Genomic DNA, 19,971 nt, shown 5'->3' with positions numbered 1-19,971 from the left:
CATTTTTATATTTTGTTCTCTAAAGACAAAAGAAATAAAGGTGATTCCCTGCAGATTGTGTCTTATCCACTGTTACATCTGAGATGCTAGATCTCCTCTCTATGATCTTTTATTCATCATGAAAATACCCTGGAGCAGTCCGAGTTTCTTCCTGCAGTCTCCAGGGTATCCTTGCTCTTTTGTTCTATATCTGTCTTGGCCCTGCCTTGCCAGATGTGACAGCAGTTTTTGTGGCTGGTCGGATTGCGTGTGCTCGACAAGCTGGCCAAGGAGAAGGGGTAGGTGTGAAACACTCCTCTTTCTGCCAGAAGCTGCCTGGCTTTATCTCGTATCTGCTTCTGGACATCAGATAGCATAATTTCAGCTTGAAACCTTTGAATAATTTTCAGCAAGTTTCACTCTGTAGTCATTATAACTATGGGACAGAGATAAGGGAGGACTGGGAGTGATGGAGTAAGAAACTCATGCTGGTTTCCAATTGTTTGCATAAATTATACCCTGATTTAATGTCCGAGAAGCACAGGAGGAGTATCTGGTGGCCAATATGACTAATAAACCTCTGAATGCAAAATTTGAATGCTCATGGGAAAAGGCTGACTAAAACTTGTACGGGGATTAGATGATATGTTCATTTTCTGGCTATCTTCTAGGCTAAGCTCTGCAGAGGTTGTGTCATCATAAAAACAATATTTGCAGTTAATTTTTTAAGTACTAACAGCAATTTGTATAATTTCCATTGGTGAAGGTGTAAAATCTTCTTAATCAAGAAATGTTAAGAAGAAAAAATTTTCTTTTTAAGGAGCTTGCAAAAGTGATTAACATGGTTTTACTGAGTGTCTTTAATATTTAGTGATTTTGGTTTTCAAGTTCTTTGTATGTGTTTAATCTTCAAAAGACAGTGATGTGACACCACTGACACTCTGGTGTGTGCTTTTTTGTCTAACTAGTGCTATTCTTTGGGTAGTGTAAAGCTATTCCCTTTGCCTATGCTGTTTTGTCTTAAATTAATCTGGTGTTTTATCTCTGAGAGTCTCTGTATAATTATCAATTAATATATGTAACTAGTTATTTGGCATATCTATAGCAGATGAGTATATTTCGTACTAGTTCCAGGTAAATTGACAATTTTATCTGCATTGTGGAAATGTGATCTCTATCTTGAGTTTGTTCCTTCCACTTGTTCTTCCTTCCTCCTCCTTGTTGTTCCTTCCACCTGTATAAAACAGGCAGGATTTGCCAAGTCTCTGTGCATGTTTGAATGTAGCATAGACATGTACATGATTGTATTGCCTCAGAATTGCACTGCATTTCCAGGTTAAGGAAGGAGTTGAAGAAGCTGCAGGACTTCAGCTCTCTGCTGTAGGAAGTTACCTACACCAATAATAAACTTGCATAGTCCCAGTCAGTTTCTGTTTTATTGTGTTTGCGATGAAATCTTAAGTACTAAAAGAATGCCCCCTGTTCTTTCTCAAATTGTTACTTACCCCTAGATTATAACAAAAATTAAAGAGGAGAATATTACAGTCCTGCTTGGCTGAGCCGTGGTGCTGTTGTGGAGGGAAGTGCTCCCAATTGAAAGTTCTCCTCCAGTGTCACAAAGTGGATGGTTCCCTTTGGAAGTTGGAGGCACCTGGGACCCTGTTCTTGACTTCTCTGCACTGGGAGGAGGGAGGCTCAGCCTGAAGTGATGCTCCCTGAAGTCCAGAGCTTGTTTCTCAAGGCTGACCTGCACAGGATCAGTCAGCAGGATGAGATTCACAGACTGATGTGACCAGAGAGCTGCAGTGATGAGTAGTAACCAGCAACTAACTGGTAAAGGTTCCATTTTATTGGAAAAGTGTACAGAATTGGACATTTTGTGATGTTAAACACTGCTTTCTAATAAGACAGCATAGGTTCATTTTTCAAAAAATGGCATTAATCTGGAAAGAAGATGATTAAAAAAACTTCATAGGAGGGGTGATCACCATCTGAAGTGTTGCAGCTATAAAGCTCGATCCCATTTTCTGTTCACTCAGTACTTCTAAAGTACTACTTTAGCTTCCTAAATTTAGTGTATCAGGTTGAAGAGCTTCAGAGAAGCTACCAAATGCTTTTGGAATGCATGAGCTCCGGGCTGCAGAGCTGGAACGCACAGCTGCCAAGCAGATGATGTGCCAGTTCTGTGATGCTGTCCTTTGCTCTTGTTGCATTGTGGGGCAGGGCAGGATGCCCTTCTGCTGTGGCATTTCTTACATTTGCTTAAAATACCAGTCTGGACATCTGCAATGTCAGGCTTCAGCTGCTTTGCTTTTTTCTGATTTTTCTGGGAAGTCCTGATATGATTTATGTAGCCAGTTGCATTTTATAAATTGTACAAGCACTACTTTTCAAATGAAGCCTTTTTTAAATATATTTAAATCAAAACACCAGGAAATGTGTTTTAAAGAAACACGTCTCTTGCAGAGATAGGAAAATTACTTATTTGCATACACATTGATACCGTTTCTAAGGGTATTCTAGATTTTGCAGTAATTTCAGGGTGTTTGATTGCCAAAAGTCAGTGTACACACATGTATGTTGGTCTGTTTCTGCTGAGAGCTGATGAAAGAGAGATGGTGTCAGACACTGATTCGTGGTTGTGTTGAATAGGCTTTCAATTTGTGTATTTTGTGACCACCTTCTTTCAGAGCTTGTAAGATAAAAGTGACAGAAACTTAGCCTTGCCCCATGATTTTAGGTAGGCCTTGGTACATTTTTCATATGGACTGATTTTTCCCTGGAGTATTTGATATGTAAGCTGAACATGCCATCCTTTATGGGCACTGCTGAAACAGCTAGGTGGCAATGTTCTTCTTGTTTCTTATGCCGGTACTAGTCCATGATTAAGATGTTTATTAATAAAGAGTAGTACCTTGTAGATTTCATCAGAGAATGAAGTTAATTAAAGTAGTTTTTCAGAAATAGTGATCACATAGAGGTTTGAGAAGGAATATGTCTATAAAACTATTTATACTTGTTATACATATGCTAGCTAAGATAAAGTTAGGACTAACAATAATAATCTCCCGTTCTTTCAAGTAGGTTTGTTTTATCTGAAAGAAAAAAATATTTATGTATTTAATGTTTTGATTAATATAATAAAAATAAACCTGGAAATTTTTTCTAATAAAAATGTGTTTATTTCCTCCAGGTTAGCATTCTGATTGACTCATAGTTGTGAATTGAAAAATGTTGCAGTCATCTTATAGCTAATACTTTATTGTCTTAATGTAGCTTTACCATATAGCCAGGCAAATCCCTGGTGGTCTGGAATGCAGAAGAGCAAGTAATTATTGCTTGTTGCCTGTTGTATTTGTTCATCTTAAATTCCCACAGGAACCTCACTGGTTTTCTTCGTGATAGAGGAAATGGCTGCAAATGAAGTTGGGAGTTTGACTCCTTCACGTGTGTTGGCTGGGCTTTGATGTAAATTTTACCAGTTTTGGTAAAACTGGCTGCTGCTGAAGGCAATGTACAGCAGTAGTTCTTTTGCATTCTTGTAGATGCCATATTTTACCAAATCTTCTCTGCAATGTGAGGATATGATCCAAATCTTGTGTTGTGTTTGAAGGAATATGATATGTAAAGCTTTCACGTATACTTACTGCAGCATAAGATTATCGTAGACAGGTAGAAGAATTATAAAAGAAAGGCCTCATAAAATCAGGCCTGCTCTGTTAAACTAATAACTAGCCTGTCATTTCTTCTAAGTGCAACTAAATAATTTCCAAGCTCCCCTGTGAAAACAGTCTTAGGTACGAAAGGTTTGTAAGCACAACAACCTATTCTTGGGTAAAAAACAAGTAGCACCTGCTAGTTACTGTATAAACAATAAGATCTGTCTCATGAGAATCAGTAGAAGAAATATGTAAACTAACTAAAAATTTATGGAAGTTTGATAGATGTGCAATATAGCATCAACCAACGAATGAACTAAATGTGAATGTATTGTCCACCAGTAAGATCTGGCACAGGGCCTTCTGATAATCCTATAAAATACGTCCTGCACAATAAAGATTTGCCTTTCCTGCATGAAGAAAATGGAGTCTCAGCTAATTTATTGCAATATAAGGTAATCGAAACACTGTTTTCATGAAGTATATTTCCTAAAACCATGCTCTAAAAAAACTCCTGTGGGTGAATTATTTCTCTTTAGGAAAAGAATATTCATGTTAATGTTTTTGTACTGATTATAAGAGGATGTGTGTAATATTCTGTTATAGTAGGAACAGAGAAAGGCAATTGTTAAAAGCAAAGTTATTTTCCTCTATTCTTAGATTAAAGAACCTATTCTGTTAAAAAATATCAGCAAGTTTTCTTATTGTTGTTGTGCATCAGTTATTTAAACTATTGGGACTATTAAAAAGAGCTGAGGCTTGTGCTAAGATTTGGAAATAGTTAAAATTGTACTTTTGATTTCCAGTTTCAAAATTTCCCATACTTTGAGTTACTGCCTCTAGTTACAAAAAGAGATGTTAAACAAGAACTTTAATTATTGGTTGAAACATAGGGAGAAATCTTTGTGCAGAGACAGGAATAAAACAGTCCTAATTCTTGCAAGAGGCACTAACAGGCAGGATGCTGGAACTCTGCATGCAGTGCTGCTGCTGCTCCCTGCCTCCAGGTACCTGCTCCTGGCTGGGAGAAGAGTAGCTATTGCAGTGGTTCCAGTGTTTCCAGATGTTTCCTTTCTTTTGACCTACACCATTTTGTTTGCTGGAAAGTTTGAGATGCAAAACCAGGTTCTTTTACTATTTCAGTTAAGTCAAAAGTTTCCAAACTATCAGAGTTAAAATGGTACTCTGTGAATTCTTGATATGAAACTGACTTTATCTGCAACCCTTCATATTTAAAATGTCATTTATTTTACTGGTTTTGGGCTACTTTTCCTGAGAGTAGCTGGTTTGGGGCTATGTCTTGTGATGCAAAAAGTGTTGATAACACACAGATGCTTTTGTTGAGTCATGCTTGCGTGGTGCTAAACACCTTTCCTGCTCCTCACCCCACTCCAGCCCTGCTGTCCTGGGAATGCTGAACACCTGCCCACCCTTGGGACATGAGGAATGAATTCCTTGTTTTGCCTTGCTTATGCACACAGCATTTGTTTTACATATTAAACTGTCTTCATCTCAACCCACGCATTTTCACGCCTTTACCCTTCCAATTCTCTTCCTCATCCCACAGGAGGAGACTGTGGGATCAGCTGTGCAGGGGCTGAACTGCCTGTGGGAGTTAAGCCACAGCATTTGTTTTGTCTTGGACTAATGCAATCTCTTTCTATTTATTTGTATCTATAGATTTAAATTAAGTCATCAACCAGCGAATTCAAGTCTTCTATTTTGAGAGCAGATGATTAAAAGATGCGCAAGTTTAGTATTTTGCATTTCCATAGAAGTGGTGTTTGTGATTGCAAGGCAGTGCCCTGGCTCCCATATTAAGTTTCAAATATATTCCAATACTTTTATACATAGAACAGTCTTTTTTTTTTTTTTTTTTTTTTTTTTTTTTTTTTTTTATTTAATAGAGACAGGTGCTGCAACTTCCTTTCCATCACCCAGCCCTTCCTTTTAAGACATAAAATTTATGTGGCAAGGATTTAGATCTTTCTTCAGTTACAGAATTCATGTGTAATTTTAATTGAGCCAGCATTGTCTGGCTTTTGAAAGCATGCATACTTAGTATGGCTTCTGCATTATTTTTCTCTCTTGCAATAAAATGGATGGAAAATTCTAATTTCTGCTTTCAGACATAAGAAGATATCAGTCATTGTATCAGCTTATCAGTATTTAGTAAAGACAAAGAGGATGGGGTATATTAATATTATATAGAATTAAAAAGTGTTGGTGAGTATGAGCTTGTGTAATGAATTATAACCTAATATAATAGAGTGCTTAAGGGAGTCAAAACCTGAATATGCATTAGGAAGTTGCATATTGTGAAAATATATCAGATTTCTTTTAAACAAATCTTAAATACTGCAAAGAGGAAACAGTCAGTTGAGTCTCTACTTTCCTGCAGTAAATAGCTCTCAGTAAGTAGCTGCTTTAGAAAGAATTAAATTTGTGATATGTTAGACTTGAGCATTTGGTCTTTGAGTGTGAGCAATGGTCATAATTGTGCACAATGTTCAGGGTGGTTTTGAAAATTGTTAGATTGTCCAAAAAAGTTTCTTTAAGACATTCACTTACTATCATTTTGGGATTCCTGTAAATGAAAGAAATGAGATTCCTCTGCACTATTGTGTGCAGAGGAATGCCTGTGCTAAGTGAGACTTGCAATATTTAACTCTAATGAGAAATAGTTAACAGAAAAGCACTTTGTATAGATTTAATTAATCTATGCAAATGTTACCATTAAACTTATTCATTTGTGATTAGAATTATTTTTGGGGTTGGACAAAGGAATTACTGGAAAACTTGAGTTTGACTATGTGCATTTTTTTTTACTTTTGGCAATGCCTGTATGTGTTTCTCCACAATCATCTCCAATGATTTTTCCATTTTTTGCTTTCTTACGTGACCATATTGATTAGTTTCAAATATTTTTCTTATTGCTGTTTTGTACAGTTCCAGCAGTTGGAACAGGTTATAGAAACCATGTATTGATTAACTCAATCATCTATTTGGGCTTTATGGGATAGAAAAATTAGTGTAACACATGTTCTACCTAGTATACTTATATTTTAGACAGTCTTACAAATATGCCATTTTGAAAAACAATGGGAGAATTGTAGTCATGAATATTGGAATCTTTAAATGTTCCTTACATGTTTTACTGTGATTGTTTGGGTCTCTGTAACAGCAGGAGTTCTTTTAAAAATTGTGTGTTTCTTTCATATATTAAGTTACTTGAATCCTTATAAATGTAATTTATCAGAATTTTGAATACATTAAATTTTGGAAGCAGTTGTGTCATGAAGGTATCTTGCAGAATAATAGGCCTGATTGGGGGGTGGGGGGGATATGTGTTTTGGGATTTTTGAGGGTTTGGTCATTGGTTTGGACTTTGTTTTGTTTTTAATCAGCACCTGCTGAGGAGTTGGAAAGTTCTTAGAATTATGTAGATTAAAATTCCACATTGGCTGGCCATGGCTGTTGCTTTATTGTTCCTTCAAAATAAAGGTACATCACAGTGCTGCTCCATGTACACATTAATACTGTTACATTCAGCACATCAATAAAGAATACCCTTTGAAAATCGCTGTATTATGCAGCTGAAGATTTAGGCTTTACTTTGATATTCTTGAAACTGTTTGGTAAGTGTATTCTCTCCCAGATGAGGAATCCAAGGGAGGAAAAAAGTGCCTCTTTTTCTTTCTTCTTTCACATATTTGATTAGAGCAGTCAGTCCTATTAAGAAAGAAGAGAGATCTGGTTAGCTTATTCTGCTTTTCAGTCTGACAATCAAAGGCTGTCATGGGGTTTTAAATTATCCAGAAACAAGCTTTAGTGCAAAGCTCTTTTTTTTCCCCAAAATACCACTCGTTATCCCAATAGACAAAGATAAGTCTGTATTAAAACACAACTAATGAGCCTTTTAACAAAAAGCATAATTTATAATAAAGATAAATTTTTTGTGTGACTTCTATGTGAATGCATTAATAGTAAATAAGAAGGTGCACTGAAGTCCACCCTGTTTCTACTTATTCTTAGTAAGAAGAAGAGGAAGGCAGTGAGGATGTTTTTATTTTTATGTCATAACATTGTGCCCCTGAAACAAGAAAGGGTTTTTATGAAGAGCAACAAGGCAAGGTTTTTGACAGAGGTTGAAACAAATGAAAACAAACCTAAAAATGAAGCACAAGTGAACTTGTACTGCTGGGACCACAGGGAGAGAATTTGTGTGCTGTTATGCCAGCATCATTGCTAGAAATACAGGAATGGTGTGTGAAAAGTAATTTCTGAGTCACTTTCTGCAAAAGCAGAGAGAGCAAATGAGTTGTCACTATGTCATGGCAGAGTCACAGCACTTCTGAATAAGTTTGGTTGACTCATCAGATGATCCAGTTGATAAACAGTGGATGGACAAAAAATATGTGTGTGGTAGAAGGAGGCATGTACTCTCTGTTGGCTCAGTATTGTGTATTTATAGTAAGACTATAAAATATTAAGTACATAAAATGGGAGTGTGCAGGGAGGTGAGATGAAATCAGTTTCTTTCTTTCTTTCTTTTGAATGGTTTGCACTAAATCCAGTCTTGAAGTCAGTTCACTTTAAGCCAGTGAATTTTCAGTTTTACAGATAATTTCAGGTAAATTACAGGAAGTGAAATGTAAAGTTGCAGCAGGGAGTTTCCCACAATTTTTTTTAATTGTCCATTTTACTGTGGAAAAACACTATGTATTTTGTTCTTTTTATATTTTTTTTCTGTAATTTTGTGGGGGAAGAAAAAATGATACCTAGACAAATATGCTAGATCAGCTTTTATGAATTTGCTACATTTGGTACCATTTGAGTTTTCAGTAGTAGGTTTCAGAATAACTTTGAAAACACCTATATTAAACAGCTAATTATTTTTTAAATGTTGGATCCAGCACCTTCTGTATGTCAATACAAAATGATCGATTATCATTCTGTGCAGTAATTTCTGTGCATATATAGAAGTTCTAGAGAGGAGAATGTTAACACGACGGGTGTACTTTTTCAGTTTGGATTTGTGTCTGGGTAGCTTTGTTTGTTTGTTTTTTAATATCTAGGACAGAGATTGGAAAGTGCTAGGACTTTCTTTAAAACCTCTTCTCCAAAATACTTCTTGCATCGCAAAATTCTTTGTACCTTACAGTCCAATAACTGTTTAAGCTTTAAAATTAGCAAGATATTTGATTGCATATTCTCCTAAACCACAAAATTGGAGCATTATGTCTTTCTTCATTAAATGTATATTTTTAGGAGTAAATAACCTCAGGGTGTGTCTTAATTTTAGAAGTCTGTTATTTCTAGAAAGCTTGGAAGACAGGTCTGGGTATTTTAAGGTGATATGTTTAATTTATTTATATATAACTGTTATTGTGTTTCTTGTTGACGGAATGTTTTTACTGTATCTGAGTGCTTATGAAAATGAAGAGCTAATAGCATTAACAAGAGACTGGCATAGTTTATGCAGGCCATCTTTACAAGCTTCTGGATTCTCTTCTGCCTGTGCTCTTCTGCCCAAGCCAACTTTCCCTGTGCCAATTGTAAGCTTCTCTTCGAGCACATATTGCTAATCGTCCTGAACTGAGCCAAATTAAATGGTGTATTTTTAATGAGAAAAAGAGTTTGGATTCCTATCCATATGCTTCAACTGATGTCAAATCCTACTACAAACAGATGCTGACCTCTATATTACAAAGGCATAAGGGCTAATTTTCTTGAACAAATTTCCAATTTTGGCCACCTATAAGGAACCTTTTACATTTCTAAAGGTATAGGTCAGTATAACATACCTGTTCAATTTGTCTTAGGATGCCTCAGGCTTAAAACTCAAATACTTTGAACACATGCTGTTGAAAATAATATAAAAATAAAAGTTCTTAGAATATTTTCACTTCATTCATCTTAACCATCTCGTATTTCTGCTGGAGATTAATCACCAGGAAGATAATTGTGCTTTCTGCTTAAAAAAAATGTATGTGGTCTTTTTTTCTAGAAGCTTATCTTCCAACTCTTATCCAGCCATTGCCTGTGCACCAGTCACAAATGGTTCAATCTGGCATTAGGGACTGGGAGAGCTGGTAGCACTAGCTGTTAGCCACAGAAGGCTTTCTATGCAGATGGCCATATCCTCTTTCCGCCACTCCTTTGAGTTAAAATGTGTAAATGTAAATCATGCATGGCTAGGATTATTCTTTAGAATGCCTGTAAGTAGCTCTTATGTATAAATCAGTTAAGAGCTTGAGACATTTATGTGGAAAGGATATATGAAAAAATCTTGTATTCTCTGTCATTTTTTTCCTTTTTTTTCCTTATAGATTAAAAATACTCTGTAAAACCATGTGTACCTGTACAAAGTATATCATAAAACAAGTGCAAAAGGCTGAATAGGTGATTGTGAATTATTCAGGGTGATAGAACATCTGTCTTGTAACAAATAGTGTTTTAGTTTGTATAAATTTCCGGTGTAAGCTTTTTTTTCTAAAGACCAAGTCTGGTTTTCTGAAAGTGCACATATGGCTAAGTCAGAGTTCACAGATAAAGATAGTACAACATTAGGGCTTTAGCTGGCTATGTTGATAGTAACAGTAATATGGGTAAAGCCTGTCATACAGATCCTGTAACACTCCATAATCTGAGAAAACGTAGAAATCAAACTTGTAGAACTGAATTAGAGATGTATGGGTATTAAAATCCTCTATTCCCTCCCATTTAAACACAGACCATCTGTTGTTTCCAGATGTACTGCTTCCTGCAGCAGTACACTGGGAATGCTGTTACAGCATCAACAAATCTTTCCCTTTTTCTGTTTTTTTTTCTTTTTCCCTAGTTCTGTAGTGTCATTCCCAGAAGCTCCTAACCACCCAGCATTGGTGTTTCTTCCTGAAGTGACAGTGCACTGTGGTGAGGGATGTTACATTACTCAATGGGTAATTTGTAGTGTGGGTGGCAAAAATACCTTAAGTGTAGGTAACAATATTTTGAATGCTCCAGTGATACATCTCAAACAATGTATAGTACAACACGTTAATCTGCTGCTGTCTGCAAAGTAGTGGGCTGTCACCTCCCTCAAGACCAATGCTTGCCTCATTAATATCGCTGGAACAAATTATCACTTCACAGCCCAGAAATCTTCTGTAGCAGTTGTGGTGATTGATGTAACAAGGCTAAAAAATAATGATGAAATGCATGTTCCAGAAGACAGACTCAAATGGCAGGATCTTCACAGGCAATTAAATTCACCAAAGGAGGAGTCTTCCTGTAATAATGTGCTTCCAAATAAATGGCAAGATAACTATGATATTCTGTTGTTATTCCACATAAACTAATTTTTTATGCAGTAATTATCTGGAAAAACTAAGCATACAGGCATAAAATCAAAAACTAAATTTTAGTATATTTTAAATATGCAGGCAAAAGAAAGTGAAGTGAGAAATAGTGCCACTAAATACATCTAGTTTTCCTCTGAATTCACAGAATCATAAAGTGGCCTGGGCGGGAAGGGACCTTAAAATCAGCTAGTTTCAACCCACCCCTGCCATGGACAGGGACACCTTTCACCAGACTAGGTTGCTTGAGGTCCCATCCAGCCTAGCCTTGAACACTTCCAGGGGCATCCACCATTTCTTTGGTCACCTTGTTTCAGCACCTCACCACCCTCTCAGTAAAGAATTTCTTCCTAAACTCTAATCTAAGCCTGCTCTCAGTTTGAAGTGATTCCCTCTTATCACTACATACCCTTGTCCAAAGTCCCTTTCTACCTTTCTTTTAAGCTGCCTTCAAGTACTGGAAGGCCACAGTAATGTCACCCTAAAGCCTCTTTTCCAGGCTGAACCATCCCAATTGCAAACTTTATTTTATGTAGGTACTTAATAATTTACTTAAGTAAATCCTGTTGGGTTTTTGAGGTCTGTTTTATAACAACCTGTAGGCACCCAGGTTTTTGTGATGATTGGGAGTGGGCCGGGCCCAGCCTCATCCCCAGTGGGCTCAGCTGTGAGCAGCAGGTGAGCAGCACTGACACAATGAGCCATGGAGTGCCCAGGGCACTGAGCAGCCACCAAAGGGAACAGAGGGCTCACAGCTGCACTGCATCAACATGGGGGTATGAAAGGCTGGGCTGAGGAACAAGAAGGGCAGATGCTTGCAGCCTCGTGAAGTGACCTGATGTTACTTAGGTATGGTTTTAATTTGTATGGGTAAATGCTTAAAGTCTTCTGAAATTGTATGGAGACAGTCTGTGTATTGTGGCCATCTCAACTGTGACATGTGCTGTGACAACAACCTATGTAGAACTGGTAATTCAGATGTCTAACATACAGATGAGCTGTTATCAAATAATTAGGTGCTTTCATTTGCTTTAACTAATTTACTGGCTTCTCAATTGAAATACAGTTCTAAGTAGTAAGCCTTGTAGACCAAAAGGTTCTGATATTCCTCCAAATGAGGTCAAAACCTAAATGCACCTATTTAAGTAACTTTACAGGAATACAGAGATTAGTCTTTGATAGCTGTGAGATGAAGCCTGTAGTTTTACATCCTGTGGTTTTACAGATTTCAGGGACTGCGGGACTGGTCACTTTTCCTTCCTGCTACTGTGATGGTTTTTTTTTTCTTACAAGAACCACGATTTCTCAACTCTTCCTCAGTGTGCCAGGGTACCTTTAATATTAAACTCCCTTTCACCTCTGTTTGAAAAAGGCAGGAGTATGTTATTCAACCAGGATTGCTTCTTGCAGTACTTGGGTTTGTCTTGAAAATCAAGTGTCTCATTGCTGTCCCACTTGTAGCAATGCAGTGAAATTGGGTGCCTGTGAGACTACAGTGTGTGTATCTTACGGGGGAGCCTTTATATCTAGGACATCTCCACGCTTCTGCCTTCTAAGAGCTCCTGGGAAGGAAATAGCCACATATGGAGAGTCAGGTAGTATTCTATGCAAATTATTATTTTATTTAATAGTCAAGTAGATAATTCTGAGTGACTCCTTTAATCAAGGTTTCTCAAATTTTATTCTTTTTACGTGCGTGTTTTGCAAAACTGACAGAAGACTGCCACTCTTCTTGATAGCAGTGCAAAAGTATATTAATAGGTTTTCTTTTAGGTTTGCTTTACACCATGCTTTTCAGAATAATGAGGTTTGTGCTAGCAAAGTTGGTGGGCGTGGAGGGTAGAGGAAGAGCATCTGCTTGACCTATTTTTAATTGAAATTCAGATTAGAAGTTTTGTATTCGTATATTGACCATTTCAGCAGACAAAAGCTGTTTTTCTTACGTAAACCAATGGAGAATTCTGTGTTGTGGTTTCCACATGTAGCTTAGCTTCTCCCCCAGCACCAGCGGACACATGCATATTAATTGAATTCCGTTTCCCTGAGGTCTGACATTCTTTCTTTTAAATTCAAAATAGAACAGGCTCTTAAGAATGGATTAAAATTTTTAAGTTTAAGAAAACCCACCAAAAGTTAATGTATTTGAAATGTTTATGACTTCCCTTCTCTTTGACTTGATTTTGTAGAAAGCAGAATGCAGCAACAAGCAGTGGTGTACTGAAAAATTAATTTATCTCAAAGTTTTCAACCTCAGTGTTTTGACAACATTTCAATGCATGAGGTATTAAACACAAGAAACAATGAACTCCAGAGGAGGAAAATTAACATCATTGGGGTGAAATTTAAAGTAGTTATTTTTATAGTATGTATTGAAAATATTACTGTAAAAGCATTAATAAATAGCCAGGCAGGACCTATTCAGAATGTTCATTTTGTGGCTGACAACAGATCCATTTGTTTTGCTCCAAGATTCCGATACACACGTTGACATGCTATCAGAAGTTTCAATTTATCCTTTTATGGATGTTAGTGCAATTTGATAAAGAAACTCCACAGCCTTTTCAATAACTGGAATGGTGTAAAATCCAAAACTGCTACAAAGAACCAGCCACTATATTTTAGTAGTCCTGATTCTACGAAGAGTTGTGGAATCACTGAAGCAAGGATCTGTCTGTGCAGATCTTTGCAACATTAGGGTCAGAGGACACATTTTCAAATCAATTAAAAGGTTTCTGCTGACTTTTGTGTCCCTTGGGTCATAATGCCATAGAAATAGGAGGAAATAAGTGGTGTTTGTGTTTACAGTGTGTGAATGGTTACTGTGGGCTTTATTTAAACGATGCAGTAATCATAGGTCAGCTGGAAAGGCTGTCCTGTGCTCTTGGGGGGGAGCTTAAAAGTGGAAGGAACTATTGGAAGGACAGAACTGAAATCTTGAGAGTGTATACTGTGCTTTGATTTTCTTATGACACAGAATGTTTAACTGACAATCTTGACAGAAGAGTGTGATTCATTATTCTTCTCATAGTGGTTTCAGATTTGCTGTCAAGGATTTGGTGCTTTGTTTTTTGGGTTTTTTTTTAACATTCTTAGTGCTGATCAAGGATTCACTAAACAACAGGAATGTAGAAATAATTTTATGAACTTGTAACTGTCCAGAAAATTTGAAGAGTGAATTTTTCATCTATCCACGACCGTTTCATTACTCAATTAAAAATAATAATAATATTTAAGTATCTAACTAAATTTAGATTGTTGTAGTATGGAGAGTTATGGAATTTTTGGTTTGGGGGGAACTGAAGCCATCTGTTGACTTGAAGCAGAGAGATTTAGTAATCAAGTACAACATTAAAAAAGAATTTATCTAGGGAGGCTATTAATTAACAAACTTGGATCAGGTTCAGCATCTTCTTGCCCTTAAAAGTCAAGTCACTTCTGACATATTAGTTGGACAATTAGATCTTTGAGTATTGCATTAGGCATTCTGTACTTTGCATTCCTAGTCTACATGAGAATATTTAGATGAAAAATATACCTATTTTAGAAAATAATAATAATGCTTTTTTATTTTCTGAAAAGAAACTTTATCTGCTTGCATGTAGTTATCTGAGAGAATTCAACTCAAGCAATGAAGTTATCTCATAAGTTTATGGCTTGCTTTCCCTGTCTTAAAGAGAATCCATAACACAGACAGATATCACTCTTCAGATACTGGTAACAATACAACAATAGTAATGTTGTTCTTCATTTTTCCTTGTGTAAAAATTACCTATAGAGGTTAAAATATGTAGCTATCATTGCTGTGTGAAATTTCTGCTGAATTCCTTCTTTTGCAGAGGGCCAGTGCAGCCCACATTCTATTGTGTTTGGGAGCCTCTATATCCTGTCAGTTGCTGATTTTTCATGTTGGTGCGCAAATGAGAAGGATGTTTGTGCTTTAGCATAAATACCAATTAAAATTATTCTTGAGCTTGTTTTTCTGAAGTCTAATAACAGTTTCTTAGAAGTAGGGAATTACTGGTGGAAATTTTGCTTTGAAGACCTCAGTGACTTTTTGTGTTGTATGGGGTTGCTGAAGGTAATTCTTGGTGACCAAGCATTCTTGTAGCTTGTCAGGGTATGACAGTAGCTGGGGTGGGTTGCTGAATGACTTCTGTTTTGCTTAGGAAGTAATACCAAAGAAAAGGTCAGAACAAAATCCATTTATCCTCTGAAAGCCCTTTCATGCTTTTAACATTTTATACCATGTTCTGTTCCTAAAGTCCTTTCCTCCTTAGACTTTCCTGAATCAAACGTTTCCCAGATCATTTGCTCTAATCCTTTCTTACTTATCTTTCCTCCTCTTACTTTACTGATGAATTTTGACTGTTTGCCTTATATTTCTAGCACTGCTTTCTTGCCCACTTCTCTTAGTACAGTCTTGACAGTAAGAGCTTAGTTGTTGTTTCTTTGGGTTGGTTTGTTTCTATTTGTAGTTGCTTTCTGCCTTGAAGGACTCTGGCAGGGTTTGATAGCTCAGGCTCACCACTGCAGCAGGCCCATTTCTCTGACTTCTGATTGACCCAAACTGGCAAAGTGAGTGGGCTTTTTGTAATTACATTTTCAGATAAAATCACTTCTCTGACAGAAGAGTTAAATCTCTTAATCTTGTTCTGCCCTTCTTGACTATGGTGTCCATTTGCCTCTAGTTTTCCCTAAGCACATTCCTTACATAACCACTGAAAATTGTTCTGTAAAAACTAGATTTCTGGCTTGTCACTTCAACATCTCTCCCAACTCACTTTCTCTGCCTTATCAAATATAAACTGGTTAGCTTTCCTCTTCTTGAATTTCTGTGGCCTACTTCCTTATTTGTAGCCTAGAGGAGGACAAAATTCATGCGCAGATCAGCCTGTGCCAAGCTTTATCTCTGTCTGGTGAAGTGTTTGGATCACCTTTATCCCATTTTCTCAACAAAAACGTAATCTATAGATGTCTGTCGAGTTCATTATCCTCAGGTGCTTGTGTATAACTCTGCATTTGTGGTATCTCTGGAATGTTTAACACCAGTCACTCCAGACTGCTCTGAGACCGCCTTTTACCCAGGATTGTATCATTAGGTTTTCCCTTTTCCCATCTGTTTGCTGTATTCATCTGTTCTCTCCCTCCTCATTCTTGATTCATAAACTGTTTTGCTCAAATCACTTCTATTTTGCATGTGGGCAGTGTCTGCTAGGATAGGAGTCTTTTGAAGTAAGTGATGGATCTAAGGAAAAGTTAATGCTGTTTGAAGCACTTTAAGCTTAAAGTGTTTCAAGTGAACATGTGGAAAAGCTGTTCCCCATACTCCTTTACCTTATCCTTTTTGCCCCTTCACTCAGAATTTATGTTTGATAACATTTTTGGAGCTCAGGGACAAGTCAGATCCTAAAACTCTTGTGACTGGCACAGGAACCTCTAAAGTTATTTCTAATTTTACATGACAGCAAAATGATAGTAAAACATGGATCATCTCAGCACTATGTACTAATAGTTTTGAACCAAGCTCTAATTATTCTGATATTACACACAAATTTACTCCATTTGAAAACATGGGTAATTGAGGTAGCATTGATAAAAATTGGCATCCAACTTCTGAGTATCTGAACATGATGTTAGTTCTGGTGTCCAAGGTTGTGTTCCTGACATCATCACTCTATAGGCCTGCAATGGGTATATGAGCAAATGTGCCTTTTACTTTGAATTACCCTTTTAGTAGATCTTTTCAGTGACTGTCTCTTGCTACATTAAATGGAAATTGAAATTTGCCATGTTTCAATTTCAATTAAGAACTAATAGAAGAGTTGTAGAGTAAGCCATGTAGGAAACGTTTTGGTACTCTGTAGACTGAAATTGAAGTGGTCCGAGTACCAGAGAGCTTAGATCTGCAACCTCCTCTGCATTTGTGAGCTCAGTGTTGTTGGCTGCTTTCTTTGCTGGGTGATACAAATCTAAATTGATCTGCACATTTGCAGTATAACTGCAATATTTTAAATAGGGTGATGTTACACTATAGAGTCTTCCTGAAATTCAAGAGGTAGAACCAAATATTGGAAGGGAAACATAAGAATTCTTAGTCTTTATTCTGTATATTTAACAATGAAATAATAAAATAAGGCTAACAGAATGTAGTAATAGGTAACATATATGCCAAGAGGACAAAAATATGGGGCAGCTGGATTTGTTGAACATGAGCTTTATGATTTTGTTCTAAAAAGAAACAGTGCCAGATTAAAAGTATTATTTGTGAAAACTTGTATCAATACAACACCTGTCTGTAGTTCAGGGAGAAAAGCCAGAGACCTTTTGTTTTAGCTTTCTGTAAAAGTAGTCTGTAGGGCAGAGTAGGGCCTGTTAGCAGGGCAGAGGGCAGCAGCAGGCAATTGCAGATAGAATCATTAAGGTTTGAAAAGATACTTCAAGATGATGAAGTGCACTTGTTTCTCAAACACTTCGGGGATGGTGACTTAGCCACCTCACTGGGGAGCCTGCTCCAATGCCTTACCACACTTTCAGTGAAGAAATTTTTCCTGATACTCAACCTGAAACTCCCTTGGCACGGCTTGAGGCCATTTCCCTCATTGTATGGCTAGTTTGTTGTGAGAAGAGGCCAACCCCCACCTGGCTACAATATCCTTTTAGGGGGCTGGAGAGAGCAATAAAGTCACTCCTGAGCCTTTTTTTCCTCCAGACTAAGCAGTCTCAGGTGCTTCTCAGAATTGTGCTCCAGACCTTTCCCCAGCTCTGCTGCCTTTCTCGACACCTGCTCCAGCATCTCAGTGTCTTTCTTATCCTTAATTGAACACAGGATTTGGGGTGCAAGCAAATGGATTTAAGAAGTTCTCATCATTGTTGCCAATTAAATGCAGATGCACATAGAAGGATTGATTTCTTTGGGGAATGAAGGTAATGCGGTAATGCACTGCAATGCACCTAGCTTGGGGACTGTTCAGGGGGCTTGGTTTCCTCCATACTAGCTCCTATATGTATACTTGTCTTGTATATTGCAAGAGAAATTTTTTCTCTAGAATATTCTGTACCTTTTCTTTTTCAGCCCAATAATCTGTCAAGCTGTGATGCTTTTATAACTCTAGGCTTGTACAGATGGGTTTCAATAACAGCCTCTCTTGGTGGGGACTTAATTTTTTCCAGTTTTAAAGTGTATTCTAAAAGAAGGAGGTGGGTAGAAAAAAAATTTAAAAATCAGAACTTTGAAGGCATTACCATGTCTGAGTTTCTTACCATATTAGTGGCAAAATTGAACTATAGAAATATTTTTTTAAAGGGGTGGAAAGAGTAGGAGGGAGAACAGATTTGCTTGCTGTGTGTCTAGAACTGAAACTGTGTCTGGGATTGTAAGTAGTGTATTTGATGTTGAAGAAAAATACAGCTAAACTGCTTGAGACATCTTAAAACCTGCATTTCCTCAAATGCTAAGTGTTTACTGCTATCTGCTTTTTCAAGCTGAATTTTTACATATGCAATAAGCTGTACTGAATTAGTGTGAAAATAGGTTCTACTTCTCTCTTCCATTCATCTCTGTACTCAAATGGAGAAAGAAAAAAGCATGTGTTTACATCCCCTTTCTCTTCCAGCAGCATTGAGCTATTAGGCATAGCTCATGGCATTGCTGAGCTCTTCACTGAGAGTTTGGGAGAATGCATATTTTTTAGTCAGGCTGTTGTGAGGAAAAAAAGTGTTACCACACATCTATAAGGTACAATATTATAGTTTGGAAATATTTGGCACTGGCTGTACAATAGACTTTTATCCTTAACTGTGAATTTTTGCTGCTTAAGCCAGATATTTAGCTCTTTGAGTTTTATTTCTATCACTCATTAGGATTGACATTACACAACACGTTTATCTCTCAGCTGTCTTCTACCATATGGTACTGTGGGGTTTACTATTCAACTTGCCAAATTGATGGTGAGAAATGGAGCAAAGAAGTTCTGTGAATATCTATGAATTTCAGTTAGAAGTGGTATAAGATGTGAATGGGAACTCTTCCTCTGCTGAAATTCAATGAAACATCAGCTTGAAGACATCATCTTGTTCTGATTGCTTCATCAGACAGTGTGATTTCACAGAAGCATTTTGTCACGTGTCTAAATCCCAGCCAGGAACATTTAGAGCTTCTAATCAATGTCAGTTATTAAGCATACTGCCTTTAAGGATTGCTGCATCTGTAGCTGTGGATTACAGTGTTTTGGACCAATTTTGTTGAAATCTGCTGAACACCCCTCTGCCTCCCCAAAAATATTAATGGAAATGCAAAGTAAAGATACTATTTTGCAAGCCCAAATTCAAATAGGAATTGAAGATGTTGTGGAAGAGTAGTTTGAATTGTAGTTGGATTGTACTACTGAGTATATATTTATCTTACTGCAGTAAAAAGAAAAAATTATTTTCTTTGTTGTAGAGTGCATGTACAAGAACTCTTAGAATGCAGTATACAGTTGTACTATACACAGTTTTTTATTTGACATGCTAAAATAAGTTCTTTAGGAATTTCTACTGGTTTTCCCAGTTGCTGAATGCTGTTTTACTATTTCCAAATATTAACTATTTTCTTAACCTTAAAATTAGTAGTCAGTAGTTTCAGTAAAAATAATTAAACTTTGATCACTAGATTTTTTTAAGTATGTGTTGAAATGTAGCTAAAATATTGTAATAACAAAACATTTTAGCAGTGACTAAAGAAAAGATTCTTTAAGTATATGCTCTAAGCTTCACTGGTGAAGTCAGAAGATAATTCAGACTGGATAGGCCTGTAGGATTCACTTTGGGTTCACCAGGACCTTTCCTGGTGATGGTCACAGCCAGTTTGGGAAAGAAGTATCTAATACCAGGGCAGTGCTTCTGATTACTGAAAATAATGATCATTACGTATGGTTTCTTCTGCTTATGGAGGAGACATGGTGAGATATTTTATCAGGATTTGACTATAAGATTAGTCAGTCCTTTTAAAG

General features: G+C 36.9%; 1 protein-coding gene across 22 annotated transcripts in view; it reads left to right on the top strand.

Annotated features, from left to right (window-relative positions):
- The window catches only part of TENM1 (teneurin transmembrane protein 1), an 873,984-nt gene that overhangs the window by 587,746 nt on the left and 266,267 nt on the right, over positions 1 to 19,971 (top strand). The window lies entirely within an intron of this gene.

This window comes from Taeniopygia guttata, chromosome 4A (assembly GCF_048771995.1).
Source record: "Taeniopygia guttata chromosome 4A, bTaeGut7.mat, whole genome shotgun sequence".
Classification (NCBI taxonomy): domain Eukaryota; kingdom Metazoa; phylum Chordata; class Aves; order Passeriformes; family Estrildidae; genus Taeniopygia; species Taeniopygia guttata.
The sequence above is the reverse complement of the archived record's forward strand: the minus strand, read 5'-3'. Positions and strand labels throughout refer to the sequence as shown.